The sequence below is a fragment of the Sinocyclocheilus rhinocerous genome, unplaced genomic scaffold (assembly GCF_001515625.1).
Source record: "Sinocyclocheilus rhinocerous isolate Xijiao unplaced genomic scaffold, SAMN03320098_v1.1 scaffold1004, whole genome shotgun sequence".
Taxonomy (NCBI): Eukaryota; Metazoa; Chordata; class Actinopteri; order Cypriniformes; family Cyprinidae; genus Sinocyclocheilus; species Sinocyclocheilus rhinocerous.
In genome coordinates this window covers 1,825,221-1,840,464 of record NW_015627248.1, presented here as the reverse complement: position 1 = coordinate 1,840,464, position 15,244 = coordinate 1,825,221, and the positions used below count along the sequence as shown (strand labels likewise).

General features: G+C 37.5%; 1 long non-coding RNA gene and 2 other non-coding genes across 3 annotated transcripts; all 3 read left to right on the top strand.

The window, feature by feature from the left end:
* Positions 1-11,704: 11,704 nt before the first annotated feature.
* Positions 11,705-11,787, top strand: trnal-uaa (transfer RNA leucine (anticodon UAA)). Its single transcript has one exon. It is a non-coding gene; the product is annotated as a tRNA-Leu (tRNA).
* Positions 11,788-12,140: 353 nt separating this feature from the next.
* Positions 12,141-14,746, top strand: LOC107725983 (uncharacterized). The gene is made up of 3 exons (XR_001638198.1): positions 12,141-12,295; positions 12,374-12,546; positions 14,269-14,746. It is a non-coding gene; the product is annotated as an uncharacterized LOC107725983 (long non-coding RNA).
* On the top strand, positions 13,355-13,437 carry trnal-uaa (transfer RNA leucine (anticodon UAA)). Its single transcript has one exon. It is a non-coding gene; the product is annotated as a tRNA-Leu (tRNA).
* Positions 14,747-15,244: the final 498 nt, after the last annotated feature.

The following is a 15,244-nucleotide window of genomic DNA, read 5'->3' as shown; positions in this document are numbered from 1 at the left end:
ACTGTCAGTGAAAATGTTCTTTGATAATGTAAATGTTCTTTGCTCTCTTTCTGTAGGCTAGTGTTATGATTAGTAGTCTAACTTACAATGTTTTTATTCACATTAACTTTCAATGTTAAATTCACATTAAATATAAACTCAGTCGTATTAAAAATGTTATGGCATGACATCCATATCTGTTAATTAAGTAAACAGACAGGATTTTATGCATAGTTTATAGATTACATTATTAGGTTACTTTGACCGTCGCCCACTATGGATCAACATAATCTATAAAGGTGAGAATCGAGGTATTTCATGATATAGTTAATGCGTTTGGGGATGTTTCGAATAAAAAGGAAAAAATAAATGAAACAAAAGTGCTGTTGTGGCTGCTGTGCATCACATGACAACCCCTGCATTACCCCTGCATGACGCCCCTGATTACAGTTAAATGATCTTCAACATCCCTAAAACAGGAAATTTAATTTAATTTAATTTAATATTTTACAATCAAAGTTCAAATTCTCTACTTAAAAATAAATATCAAGAGTAAAATATATGTAATTAAATAGTAAATAAATAATTAGTAAAATGATTTTTTTATCTCTAACATCCCTCAAACAGGGAAATTCTATCAAATTTATTCTCATAAAAATGAAAATAAAGAATAAAAAGTAAAAATATAATATATTTATAGAATATAAATAGAATATATAAAAATTTAATTTATTTTATTTTCAAAGTTAATTTCCCCTACTTAACATCAGTAATGAATAAATAAGTAATAGTTCAAATGATTAATTATCTCCAACATCCCTCAAACAGGAAAAATGAAAAAAAGAACAATTTCAAAGATCATCAAAATAGTTAAATAAAAATAATTAATTATTAAAAGCATGTATAATTAATGATTTATTTCTATCATGAAATGTCTCTTAACATATAAGAAATATTCACTAACCTTTGACCTTTCTTTCAGTGCAGCAGCTTTGGACAAAGACAGGAGGTGAGCTGTATTGAATATAAATCAATCATTCATATTGTCCTTCAACGTAAGGATCAAAGGTCACACTTCTCGTCTCAGGCGTTTTAAATACTCAAGCATTTATTGCACACTTGTTTATTGCGAGAATGCAGAATGCTGAGTTTGTAGTAGAGGTTGTTATGCTTGTGCAACCTGAGATTACACACACAGATCCTCATGTGAGAAAGGTCAGCGTGCTGAGTGTGTGTGAGAGAGTGTAATGTCTTTGCTATTCCTCCTTGAAATATTGTCTCTTCCCCCACTGCTGCAGTCATTTGTCACCCTGGCACGCTGTCCTGATGTCCTGATCATATTTATGTGCTGGCTGGCAGCCACTGACCGACCACGAGTAATGAACATATGACCTTCTGCACACATACCTCCTGCTTCACTTCAGCATCACACCATTAGTTAGTAGTGCTTGCTAAGTCAAGCATCCATCACTATTACTATTGCTGATACTTGGGGATAAGGATATGAACAAACCCTTAACTCTAAGTATTAAACTAATTCGTACTGCACAGTGTGTTGCTATGAACACAAATTATACCTCTGAGAGGTGTACTCTTACATTTCTAAGTACTCAGATTTGTGATTTTCGACTTGTGGACATCAAAACGGAAGAAAAAAATCCCACGGACTTTGACTGAAGGAGAACTTGATCTTGAGACTAGAATATCATACTTCATATCTATCGTCAAGTTGACTAGTAAACACCAATCACCCAGAACACCCTAGCAACAGCCAAGCAAGCAACCACCTAGCAACACCTCTGTCCAAAAAAAAGCAGCTTTATTTGTTCTTACACTGTCTGAAAGATAGACATCACACCTAATAGGGAACATTCCAAAAACATTACAGTATGTACAAGTTATGCAAATGTTAGGTATAAAAAATGTTAGTGGAATATCCTTATGAAGTTATTAGTAGTTTGAGGTTTGAATATCCTTTCCAAAGCAGTTTCCAGCTGAAATGAACACTTGTGGCAGTAAAACACCAACATCTTTTATTCATTTTCAAACAAAATGATTACAGTGGTAGATTATTGCTTAATATAATTTGTTTTCATGCAGTTCCTTGCACAATACTATGACCTCAAAACATTTGTACTATAGTGCATGATTCACAAACGAATTCATTTTGACATTTGCATGTAACCGGCTGACCATAACCATGTAATGGGTAGCTCATTTTCATAAAAACTAGTCACGATAAACACTCAAAAACCTGTAGAAGTAACCATAAAATGGCATGTTTGCATCAGCAAATATTTTTTTTATTTATTTCACATTTGCTTTTCTTCGCACTTATCGGTTAGATTTAGGGTAGTGTTTTAATGTTTTAGCGCCACTCACCGAACATTTTATTTCCAAACTACCATGATGCATACTACGACCTATGTAATCAAACGTTGCCAGATTCACATACATCTGTTTCAGATAAAACTGAATGTGCTTTTCGCACCACGGACTGGATATTTCAATTTAAAAGTATTGCAAAACATGCAAGAAGCAACATATTATCATATTGCAGAAATGTCGTCACAGGCACATTTTTCCAATGAGCCTGAGTTGTTTTTGTTAAATAGTTCCCTTAAAAATAGTTCATCATGTTCAAGTGTGGACGGTATAGCCTTTTTAAAACACTATTTTAAACATATTCAGCAACACAACTCAGTATTTGAATATTACAAAAAAATTTAGAAACACTCTTAGAAACATTGCAATAAATCTAAAATAGCTTACTGCTCTGTGCACATAGACATTTTAACATTCTCAAAACCAAAATGGAATGTTTGGAAAATGTTTTAAAACATTAAATGGTTAGCTGAGACCTCCTGATAAACTGCTAACATCAGCAGGTTAACTATGGCTCTGGTTAACACTGATGTAGATGGCTAATATAAATGGTTCACAGGTATCAACTATATCAAATGCAGTGAAATGAGAATAATTAATCATCAAACAATGTGCAACAGAACAACAGCTGCTCCATGACACCCCTCATAATCAAGCACAAAGATGTTTTTGTGAGCACATATATATGGTTTATGTTTCTACCCAGAGCTTTTGACAGATATACTGGTATGCCAATAATGAAAGGAGCTTTCTTTTAAGAAGATTCAATCAATAAACTGATACGTTCCAGAAAGCACTGTTGTTTACAGCTGTTTAGAGGAGAGCTATAAAGATGAGTAAATGAAAAAGGCTTTGGCTTGATTTATGAACACAGAGGAGCTTATAAAATATACTCAGAACTCTCGGCCTTTACAGTAATTCCAGTCAAGATACAAAAGCAAGGACACATGTCACGCTGTTGTTCCTCTAGAGCAGATGTACTTCATTACTGATCACACAATCACTGCTGCATGACATGTGACATATGAAGGACACTTAAGTGCATTATATTCTATAAATGAAGATTTTGCACTTGAGAAAAAAGCTTTTGATTTCATTTTTGGGCTATTTGTAGCTTTAATTTATATAGCCGATGGAAAACAGGAATGCCAGTATGAATCTGCAATGGAATGCACTTTGAGCTGAATTGAGAGTGAAAAGGAAACAGACAGACAAAGATTGAAAAGAGAGCAGGTTAAGATTGCAGTTCTTATCTTCCTCAAGAGGAACTTAAAGACCTGCCTCAGATAAACTCACAGAGATGACCGCACTGCATCCTGGAGTCAGACTCATCCACCCTAGCACATTGGATAGACCAGAACGTGACATTTACACAATGACAGTAGCATTAGTAACATAAACAGCTAAAATAAGATATTAGTTTGTGAAACTATGATACTGTCATACTGATTTCCATACATTTATCAAACAGAATTGCATGTTTTTAAGTGAGCACAACCAACTTACTCCACAAAACATAAGATAATTGATCAAATCCATTGCTAATACTTACTGATGCTTGGTTGTTGTTTTCCCTCCAAAATGATGTCACTTCCTGGATTGAAACAGTTAAAGAGATTTTACAAATAACTAACATGATAGAAAGTAATATAAAAAATGCAGGAAAAACAAACTGATCACCAGTTATTTCCAGGCGTATAGTGTGCAACATTTTGATTTGAGAAAAAAAAAGTGGAATATTTTTTCTTTATATACACTCTTAAAAATAAAGGTTCTTTATTGGCATCTATGGTTCCATGAAGAACCTTTTAACATCCATGGAAACTTTCCATTGCACAAAAGGTTTTTTTTACAGTGGAAAAAGGTTATTAAAATGTTCTTTATGCTAAAAGAAAACATAGTTCTTTTAAGAAGTGTTCATTGAAAGGTTTCTTTGATGAACCAAAAATATCTCTTCTATGACATCACTGCAAAAAAAAAACTTTTTGGAACCTTTATTTTTAAGAGTATAAGAGACAATGTTATAGAAAAAACATAAATGCTGTACTGTCAATCCATGAACTGGGGAAATAAACTAATGTTACATTGTTGGTGAGCACTTAACTGAATTATAATTGTATATACTGTATATGTATGTATAATAAACGCTAATAGTAATGAAGCACCTTCTGTTGGGACCCTATGTAATCGTATTAAAAAGATAAACAATGGTAAAACCATCAGGTTACACTGACATCATCTGATCTGATGTTTTAATTCTAATGTTCTCTGACATGGCCTGACATACAGCTTAAGGTTTCTTCCACTTTCCTGTTCAGTTTTAGCACCCCATTCGTCCAGCACTGAGGCGGAGGTGTTTACTGTCTGCTCCAGGTGCTGTTACGAGGGCCAGGCCTGGGTAGAGCGAGGGGCCACCCTGGATAGCATAAACAAACAGACCCCAGAGAGCCTGCTGTTTTGATAATGTCCATGATTAGCTCAGGTGCTGGGTTATGACCCTGCCAGAGCCTCAGGCCTGGCGGGGGCTGCGTGTGTTTTCCTTCTTCTCCGACAAGGAAAAGATGCAGCTGCTTTTACTAGGCTGGATCCCCTGACACAGAACAAATTAAACCAGAAGCCTCTGATAGGACAGACTGAAAGGAAATAAAAAATTGTAGTTTTGTGGTAGTCCATATTTACAAGCTTAAATGTGCTAGTGTGCTATGTGCTTTTAATGTGCTACTAAAAGTCTAAAATAAACAAAGCTATAAAGTGTGTGACAATCTAAAGGCATTTGGCGGTTTAAAAAAAAACATGATACGAGCTTTCAATAAGTGGATAGATATATTATACATCATTCACTTTTTAAAGTCATCAATAAGAAAGAATCAGTACCATAAACTTAACTGCTATAACATGATACCTGAACTATGGTGTTGTGACCAGGATGGCTGAGTGGTTAAGGCATTGGACTTAAAGGGATAGTTCACCCAAAAATGAAAATTTGATGTTTATCTGCTTACCCCCAGGGCATCCAAGATGTAGGTGACTTTGTTTCTTCAGTAGAACACAAACGAAGATTTTTAACACAAACCGTTGCAGTCTGTCAGTCTTATAATGGAAGTGAATGGGAATCACGGCTTTGAGAGTAACAAAAAAAACGTACACAAACAAAACCAAATTAAACCCTGCGGCTCGTGACGATACATTGATGTGTAAAGACACGAAACGATCGGTCTGTGAAAGAAACGGAACAGTATTTATATCGTTTTTTACCTCTGATTCACGCAAAGTCCGAACTGTTCGAACTGTCCTGAGTGGCGGCGTGTCCTCCTGAGCACGTTCTCAACAGCAGGAGCATGAGGTGTCTTCTTCTTCTTCTTGCTTTATGGCGGATCGCAGACTTATAAGTGCATTACTGCCACCTATCTCTCAAATGGACCATTGACACTCTATCTACAATCTCAATTAGGAGTGTCAATGTATAAGTTATAAGTCTGCGATCCGCCATCTTTCTTTGCATGAACATTTGGGCGGCGTTATGCAAATCTTCCCACATTGTGACGTAGACATGTTGGGGCGTGTTAAAACGAGCCGTTTTAGGTAGGCGTGGTTGACTCTTAACTTTTATAAAGAATATCTCTTTGGATTTGAGACTTTAGTCTTTGCAACTTTACAGATCTTCTTTATGCACCAAGAGCTTGTCTTGGAATCGCAGCATATGACCCCTTTAATCCCGCTCCAGCTGAATTTCTGACCATTACCGCCCGCTCCCACAACATGTGCCCGAACACTAATAATCAGGCATCAGTGAAATTAAGAACAGCGTTATTTCAGACAAGGAAATTCCAAAAACAACTTTAACATGAAATACTTAAGTTACGTAAGTTAACTGAAGTTACGTAAATCGGCAACAAGATAATTTTTTTTTTAGAATGCATTAAGACAGTTAGCCTACTCAATAACGTCATGTTGAAAGAGATTGGTCTCTCGTCTTCTCTGAGAGAATATGTGCCGTTAATGCAGCGTCAGATGCCGAAAGCTCGGTCAGTTTTTAGCCTACTTTCTCTTTCTGCAGCTTAATGAATTGACTGGACTTTAAAACCTCTTCACGGGCATAGCGCTCATGCAGTTTGCACACTGTTTGTGTGATGTCAGTGCACTGGCCATCATGGTTTAAAACTGAAATATTTCTAATTTTGCGACATGTTTGTCTTTATCGCCAATAGCAAAATGACGGACAATGGTTCACATTTCCAGTAATAATAACACTGAGTAAATATTAAATAACATTGTGAATAAACAATAAATTGATGAAAACGTGAACATATGGTTTATCCATTCTTCAACGCGAACTGGAGGTAAGCAGCAATTTGCTAAATTGCAGTTAGAACTTATAAAGATCTCCCTCTTCGTTTTCTTTCTTACTGCATTAAAGATGAAATGGTGTTAGTTCTGTTTTTACGCAGGCACCAGTGAGAGAAAAAGCGCTGAGTTTAGGGCAGTTGGTTCGTAGCTCTACTTCAACTGTGCGATACCCTCACGAGAGCAGAACTTATAAAGATCTCCCTCTTCGTTTTCTTTCTTACTGCATTAAAGATGAAATGGTATTAGTTCTGTTTTTACGCAGGCACAGTGAGAGAAAAAGCGCTGAGTTTAGGTCAGTCGGTTCGTAGCTCTGCTTCAACTGTGCGATACACTCACGAGAGCCGACCAAAATGTCTGACATGTCAGAAATTCATCCGACCGTCCGATTGCCTGTCGGGAGAGGTTAATCGCTTCTCGTTTCCACCTACTGCACGACAAATGACGCACAACAAAGCTGAAATTCACCCAGACTCAAAAAAGAGTCGACTCGCACGATTCAGAATTCGGCTCAAAATCAGATGAAAACCGTACAGTGTATGCCCAGCCTAACTCTACAAAGATTTTACAGTTGAATGGAGTGACTGACCAATCAGTTGGGATTCTGTTGTATAATTGATTCTGATTGGTCAATCGCTCCATTCTATGGTAATATCTTTGGTGACTTCTAAAGAGTTGCCTATAATTGACCATTCACTCAGACAATCGGTATATAACAGTGCTATTGACTCTCGTATCACTTCTTTTTTGTCACATAATACATTTATTTAAAAACTTGTATATGTTTGATGTTCATTAATTTATTTTCATGAAAGGTGTAGTCATCTGGTCATTTCTACAAAATAAACACTAATTAGAACCCCAACGTTTAGGCTACTACACTCTTTAAAAAATGTTTTGCAGCAATGCAATAGAAGAACCATTTTTGGTTTCCTAAAGAACCTTTCAGTGAACAGATCTTAAAATATTTTTATTTTAGTGTAAATCCAAAGAACCTTCATACACTATAAAGAACCTTGTTCAATGGAAAGTTTCCATGGAAGCTAAAAGTTCTTCTTGGAACCATGAATGTCAAAAATTACAGATTTTACATTATTCTTTGCCTGCTCTATGCACATTCAATAAAGTATTTTTCTTTTTTCCCCAACAAAATTATGTTTTAGATAACCTTTAAAAAGAAATAAACATCAACTGAGCAAAAAAAAAAAACTTACTGGTATATAAATAACTCTTGCTATTTGATGGAAGAATGAATCAATATACATACAAACCACCCAGATCGCAGGCATCAGATGTGGGGTGAGTAATGCTGGAGGGAAAGTAATATGTACCCACCACCCTCTGCATATTGAAAAGAGAAAGAAAGAATGGACCGTGAGTTTGGAGTTTGTGTTGTGCTCATGGACCAGCTGTGTAAATCTCTCACTGTCTTTCTCAGGGGGAGCACAGACTCATTTTTAGAAACACTGGTATTCCAGTAACTTAAGAAAATTTTTCAGGCATGTAACTGTAGAGAGATCAAGAAACAAAGACTGCTGTAAAGCTCTGTTCAATCCCAGTTTAACAAAGACTGAAGCTCTCAGGTGGCCTGAAATAGGCAAAGAGGTCGCTAAGGAAACGAGGAGGCTGTGCATATAAATAGCTTGAGTTATTGAGTCTCCAATAAACCAGTTCCCTTCTGCCTGTCTAACTCATCTTTCTCCATCCCCATGCCATTTATTGAAAAACAACTAGTGTGTTATATTGATTTGCAGTACCCTGCAGTAAGCGAGCACTTCCCCCGTGACCTGTCAGGTATGATGGACAAAAGAATAAAAAAAAATAAGAGAAAAAAATTAAGCTCATGCTGGGATTTACTTGTCTACAATATCAAGAAATCATTCGCACCAAAAAGCCACCGCAATTACCCAACGAGAGCCCTCAGATAAGATAATGACTGTTCACACTTCAAAGGTGACTGGCCGCTTTTCGCTGAGATCCAGCAGGCTATTTAGGAGATGGACAGGGTGAAGCCCCAGTCAAGAGTGCTGCCCCTGCTGATGGAGAAGCCATGGAAAAGCAGGAACAATTGAACACTCATTAGCATGGCAAAGGTCTGCTCATTACAAGGAATCATTAGAGCTGCTCTCAGATGAAAGGGCTGCTCGGACTCCACATAAGGAGGTGTCCACTATTTTTAAAAGTGTGCTTGGCAGAAACAGGGTTAGGATAAGAAACAGAGGAGACATCCCTCCACCCCCAATTAAAATTATTTGACATGTCTGGTCTGCCAATAAAGGCTATACACCATCAATAAACATACCAGTCAACAAGCTAAAAAAGCTTATAACAATATATCATATATTTCTAATTTAGTTTGATTTTACCTTTTACGTTTTAGCATTCAGGGCTTCATTTCATTGATATAATTAAAAAAAAAAACCTATGATAACCCATTAATGTGACATCACTGCCCTGCTGTTGAGACATTTTGCCACAAAAGGTCAATGTGTGTTCAATCAACTGTATCTGTTAAAAGCAATAATGTTCAGTAGCTTTTTGTGGCCATTAATTTAAAGTGTGCATCTAAAACAGAAATTTACTTTGAGAAATATTCGTTGGATTAAATTGTGACAACTAGCCCCGGTCTCTCCTATATGCCAGTCTATCAGTCCCACAAAAACATAAAAGACCTATTTTTATTTTGTTTCTTGTTTTCAACACCAGGAATAAGTTTCCACATGGAATTCTAGAGTAACACACACATAAATAACTAAAATAATACAACTTTTGGATTTGCAGTGAAATTTATGGTAAAATTGGTTCGAGAATGAACAACTTTTCTGTTTGCATCTCTCTTTTTTTCATTTAAGCGTGCAAAAAAGGCTCAGTCTGTTGTTCTTACATTGCAGTTTTTACCACTATGATATTGCATTTCTAAAAAATAATTTCCCTTTGTATTTGCCAAAAGCCATTTTTTACTCTCATCTAGTGCGTGGTGAGTATTGATTTTGGACCCTGCATGTACACACAGACCACCACCGCCATAACCACAAAAACGCAGCAGTACTCTCCTTCCCCCAGAGCTGCAAAGTCATTATCAGCTGTCCAGGTCTTACTTATGAGCTCCAAGCTCCCAAGAGACACTGGGATAAGTGTGTTGGTCAGTGGGGGAGGTGAGGGCTGGTGGGGTCCTGCTCCTAAATGAGGGGCTGAGGAGGAACAGAGGGATTCAGAATTATGAAGGAGTCTTTGAAGAGCTGGAGATGGAGGGTTGATGGCTCTTTGAGGTCTGCCTGGGCTCTGAAGGGCTTTTGTGTCGAAACCTCCTGGAAGAACAGTTCACGTTACTGTGCAGGAGAATAGCTGGTTAAATTGCGCATAGAAAGAGGTTAATCCACAAAGAATAGGCCGGCGGCCGGTAAAGCTAGTGACACAGGGCCTAGAGAAAAGCATTAGTCAATAAAGCACTAATTAAAGTGTTTGCTTGGTGAGCCGTGCAGAAGGCGATCAAAGCCGAACGCGGTCATGTCACGAATGGGGAAGATTCTTAAGGGGACGACTCACCATGCTTTTTATTCGGCATTGAGGATGAATAAGAAGTTTAGTTTAGTTTAGTTTAGTTTAGTTTATTTTCTTATAGAGCACATTTCTACTGCCACAAGAGCAGCCCTAAGTGCTGTACAATACAATAAAAAAACAAAACAAAGACAATAACAAAACACAGCATCATAAAAAAAACTGATATTTAGGTCTCTCTTAAATCAGACTCAAAAGCCAAGATATAAAAGTGCTTCTTCAAAGTATGTAGAGTAACAAGATCTGACAAATACGAGGGCGTGAGACCATTTAAAATCGATCCATTGCAGGGATGTTAAAATCGGAGTGGTTCTGTCCCTCTTTCTCATACCGGTCAACAGTCTTGCACCAGCGTTTTGAGCAAGCTGCAACCGATTCACCAATGACTGAGAAACTCCTGTACACAACATTACAATAGTCCAATCTAGATGATATAAAAGCATGGATGATCATCTCCAAATCTCTAGATGAGAGCACTGGTTTTATCTTAGTTATTAACCATAAGTAGTAGAAACTAGTTTTCACCACAGTATTAACTTGTTTTGCAAAATTCAACTCTGAATAAAAAAAATACACCCAGATTTTTAGCGTATGGACGAACATTTTCACAAATAACTAGAAATAAGGTGAAAAGAGCTAAGAGGGCCAAAAAGAGATGCGGACCAAAAAGAGAAACCATGTCGATGAAAACCTGCATCTCTTTAGCCTAACAAGAAGACTGCTGCACTTTCCTCGTTTTCTCAGGCACTTTTTACGATGAAGATAGCAACTCGTAGAGCAACAGGTAACCACAGGAAAGGTAGAAGACATCCATGAGTTAAAGAAATGGTCCTAAATCGGGATACGTCTGCAGCAGTCCCTGGTAGAGAGAAGTAAATCAAGAAGGGCTTGGCGATCATAAGTAAGAACAGTGGTGTTTCTACCGCTAACAGCCAAATCGCCCATAACAATACATATAAAACACTTGACATAGGTGAGAGGCGATGGCAAGCCAGCAAAGCAGCAAAGTGACAACAAGACAGCAGACAACCTGGCGCCATCTTGAATTCTTCAATAAGAACAATAAGAAATTTGCCCCACATAGTGATGCAGCTGTATGTGGTTGTGTTATCAGCAAACTGGTTCCATTGGACAAATCCAATGGATGCAGTTGTCCTCATGGGTTCAAACCCCATTTCTGGTAGATCAATGTGATTTTTAAATGGAATATATTAATGTGACTGTATGTGGTTGCATTACCACAAACTGGTTATGAAGTACCTATAGAAGGAACAAAGGGGTTTTTAAAACAACAAAGTAACCAGGATGGCCAAGTGGTTAAGGTGTTGGACTTAAGTTCTAATGGACAAATGTCTTAGTAGATCACTGTGCATTTTATATAGAATATAGTACTGCGGCTGTATGTGGTTGTGTTAGGGGTATTTAACACCACAGAGTGACCAGGATGGCCGAGTGGTTAAGGCGTTGGACTTAAGATCCAATGGACGCATGTCCTCGTGGGTTTGAACCCCACTCCTGGTAGTTACTAATTAATAACAAAATGGTTCTGAAATACTTGTATAAGAAACAAAGGGATTTTAGCATAATGCAGTCACCAGTGTTGCTGAGTGGTTAAGGTGTTGGACTTACGATCCAATGAGCAAATGCTCTTATTGGTGTGAACCCCACTCCTGGTAATGGAATGCAAATACTTTAGATCAAGGGTTCCCAAACTCGGTCCTGGAGGGCCGGTGTCCTGCAGAGTTTAGCTCCAACCCCAATTAGACACACCTGAACCAGCTAATCAAGCTCTTACTAGGCATACTAGAAACTTCCCAGCAGGTGTGTTGAGGCAAGTTGGAGCTAAACTCTGCAGGACAACGGCCCTCCAGGACTGAGTTTGGGCACCCTTGCTTTAGATAAAAGCATCTGCTAAAAAAGGGGAAAAAATAATACAGAAACAAACATCAGCAGCAACAAAAAATGCTAGACGTGAGATGTTTAAACTAGACATCAAATCAGGATTTTCCACACAGAAGACAGAATATTGGTAAAATATTAATTTGAAGGTCAAATGTGCAAGTGTGCCGAGGTCATTTTAATAACCGGATGTTTGTTTTTTCCTCAGAAACCTCTTTCTCTGCTCTCCCATGTGTATAGCGGCTGTGTGTGTCTGACGAAACAGGTCTCGACTCACATGAACGCTTCACTATATGAGTGCTAATAAGAACTATGTCAGGAGGGACACCTGCCGTTTCAGAAAGCGAGAGGAACTGCGACTGACAGCCCAGTGACTGACAGGTTGTATATAGATGCTATCCACACCCTTTACAGCACACAGAGTCAGTGTTGATCTCTCCGTTGCTATGGCACCCCTGCAATATTAAGCCACCAGAAACCATGGTTACTGACTTATGTGTGCTTTCCATCCCCACAAGACTGGAGCCGATTTAATGAATGCATTCATTTCATTGCTTTCTAATGCATTCAAAAGCAATTTCATGTGATTTACAAACAATAAATTATATCACATGGACATTTTTCCATTAAGGACTAATGTCGCATCATTTTTGCCTAAGTCAGGTGTTCGATTAAAGATTATGCCATAGTTGTGTTTTCTAAATGTCATTCATTGAATACTTTGTAACACAATTCCATTTTTTTTTTTAAAATACGATCTTTAGGACTGGCTGTCCACACTTTCATTTTGTAAACAATGAGAACAAATAGATTCGTTCATATTGTGTAGTCAATATCCTGTATGTTGGTTACCCTAATAATGACATAAGCATCAGCTTGAGAGACTTTCCCTTATTGTGTAAAAAGTTCACAAAATACTAGGAAATTTTGGAAGATCATTGCATTTTATACATTCATGCATATGCTGTGTACACTCACTCATTCATTTACTATTCACTTTGAGTAAAAATGGTTTCATTTAATACCTAGAGAAAACTCATGTGATGCCGTCAGCATACAGAGCAACCTTTAAATGGCCTTCCATGGAGAAAGATGCTTTGTGGGTTCATACAGTAATGCTACTCTGCTGTTTAAGTGCTCCTGAAGTGCCCTGTGAAACACATAAAGAGGTTATTAACCTAACATAGGGACCAGGATGGCCGAGTGGTTAAGGCGTTGGACTTAAGATCCAATGGGCAAATGTCCTCGTGGGTTCAAACTCCACTCCTGGTAGTGTAGTTCAATCATTATAAAATGATGTTGCTCTGCAGGTAGATTCCTCAAAGTGTTTTTGAAGTACCCAGTTAAAGTAACAAAGAGCTTTTAGGCTTGTGGGTCCAGATGGTGTAGTTACAACATCTACCAGCAGGGACTAACTGGGCTATGTTAACCAGCTAAACCTTAATCCATTGACATTGTCTTTGTTGATACAAATAGGTTGCATCTAAATTACTTTCACTATCTGATCTTTCAGATTAGATAATCTAAACACATTTTCAAAAATACAATTTTAATTAAATGTTACACAACATCAGATTTGGCTTGTCTTTGCCTTAAAGTACTAAACGTATTTCAGCAAAAATCTTTTTTATTTTTTTTAAACAAAGCCATTGCATTTAGATGCCGAGTGATTGCCCATGTTTCCCTTTCTAACAAGCATTTTGTAAATTCATACAGTGATATGTTGCCAGGCAATAGCTATGAGTGGCATGTTATTACAGCTCAAATAGATGGTTTTAACAGTGTCCACATAATAATCCACATTTATTTTCTGCTGCCTCATTGAGGCAACTGTGCTTGTTTATTGACTGTTCACCCATCTTGAAAATAATTGTTGTGATGAAAATGCATTAAAAAATGTAAATGTAGAGCCATTTTTGCCCACCTTTGATCTAACCATTAGTGAGATTATGCATTATAATTCTCTTTAAAAATGATTAACATTAGCTGCTTGGAATGAGTAAGTATCCAGACATATGCAAATGTAACTCATTCATGAAGTGTTTTTCTCTTCACCATCTTCACTTACAACTTGTTCTTTGTGTTGTTTGTTGCTCATTGCAGAGCCCCAAATACAGACCCTCGTTGTGACTGAACAGTGCAGGAGCATCCATAAATCAGGAAAACCTGAGTGAGCCCTGGTTGGGGGGTCACCAAGAAAGGTTCACTTCCCTTTGGTTGTGTGGTGCTGAACAGCAGGACAGGCCTGGTTTTTCTCACCCTGCCTTCCCATCTGACAACAAATAAACAGCCAGAGGTCTTTAATGTGCCATACAGATGACACCTCCAATCTCTTCCTTCACAAAGAGTTCAGGAAGCTTTGGGTGTCAAGACAAATATTATGGCAGTGGAGTTTCATTTGGCGTGTGTCTGAGGCTTGAGTCTTTCCTTCTAACCTGTGCGTGAGCTAAAGGAAGAGTGTGGAAGTGAAAAACACAAGAGGAACCATCTGTCCGGTGAACAGTTCTACATATGGTCAAACATTGGTCTGTGTGGAACTGCGACTTTAATGAAGAGTCATGACTAGAATACAGTTAACAATGCATTAACAATGCATTATCTATCGTTCTATTGTTCTCTCTGTCTGTAAGCCTTATAAACTTTCAAACCTCAAGGACTTTTGTTTATTTCAAAACTTTCAAACAAGACTTTGTCAAAGCCACCATTCAAAGGTCGGATGTAGTGTTCTATGTCCTTCCAATAAAATTCAAATTGCAATTCTGGATACGGTTTCAAAAATATACAAATAAAGTCATGAGAAAACTTTGTTAGTCTTTGTTAGTCACCATAAACGAGGATTACTACTTGAGAGTGGTTTCTTTTTACTTGGGCCAGTAAGCAATCACCTAGCAACCAACTAGTATGCCCTAATAACTGCCCTAGCAACCACTTAGTTTATGCCACCATCCACAAGTCAAGTCAAGTCAAGTTTATTTGTACAGCGCTTTTCACGATACAAATCATTGCAAAGCAACTTTACAGCAAATTAAGTTTCTACAATATTTAGTGGTAGCTTATCAGTGGTGACTGTCAATTAATG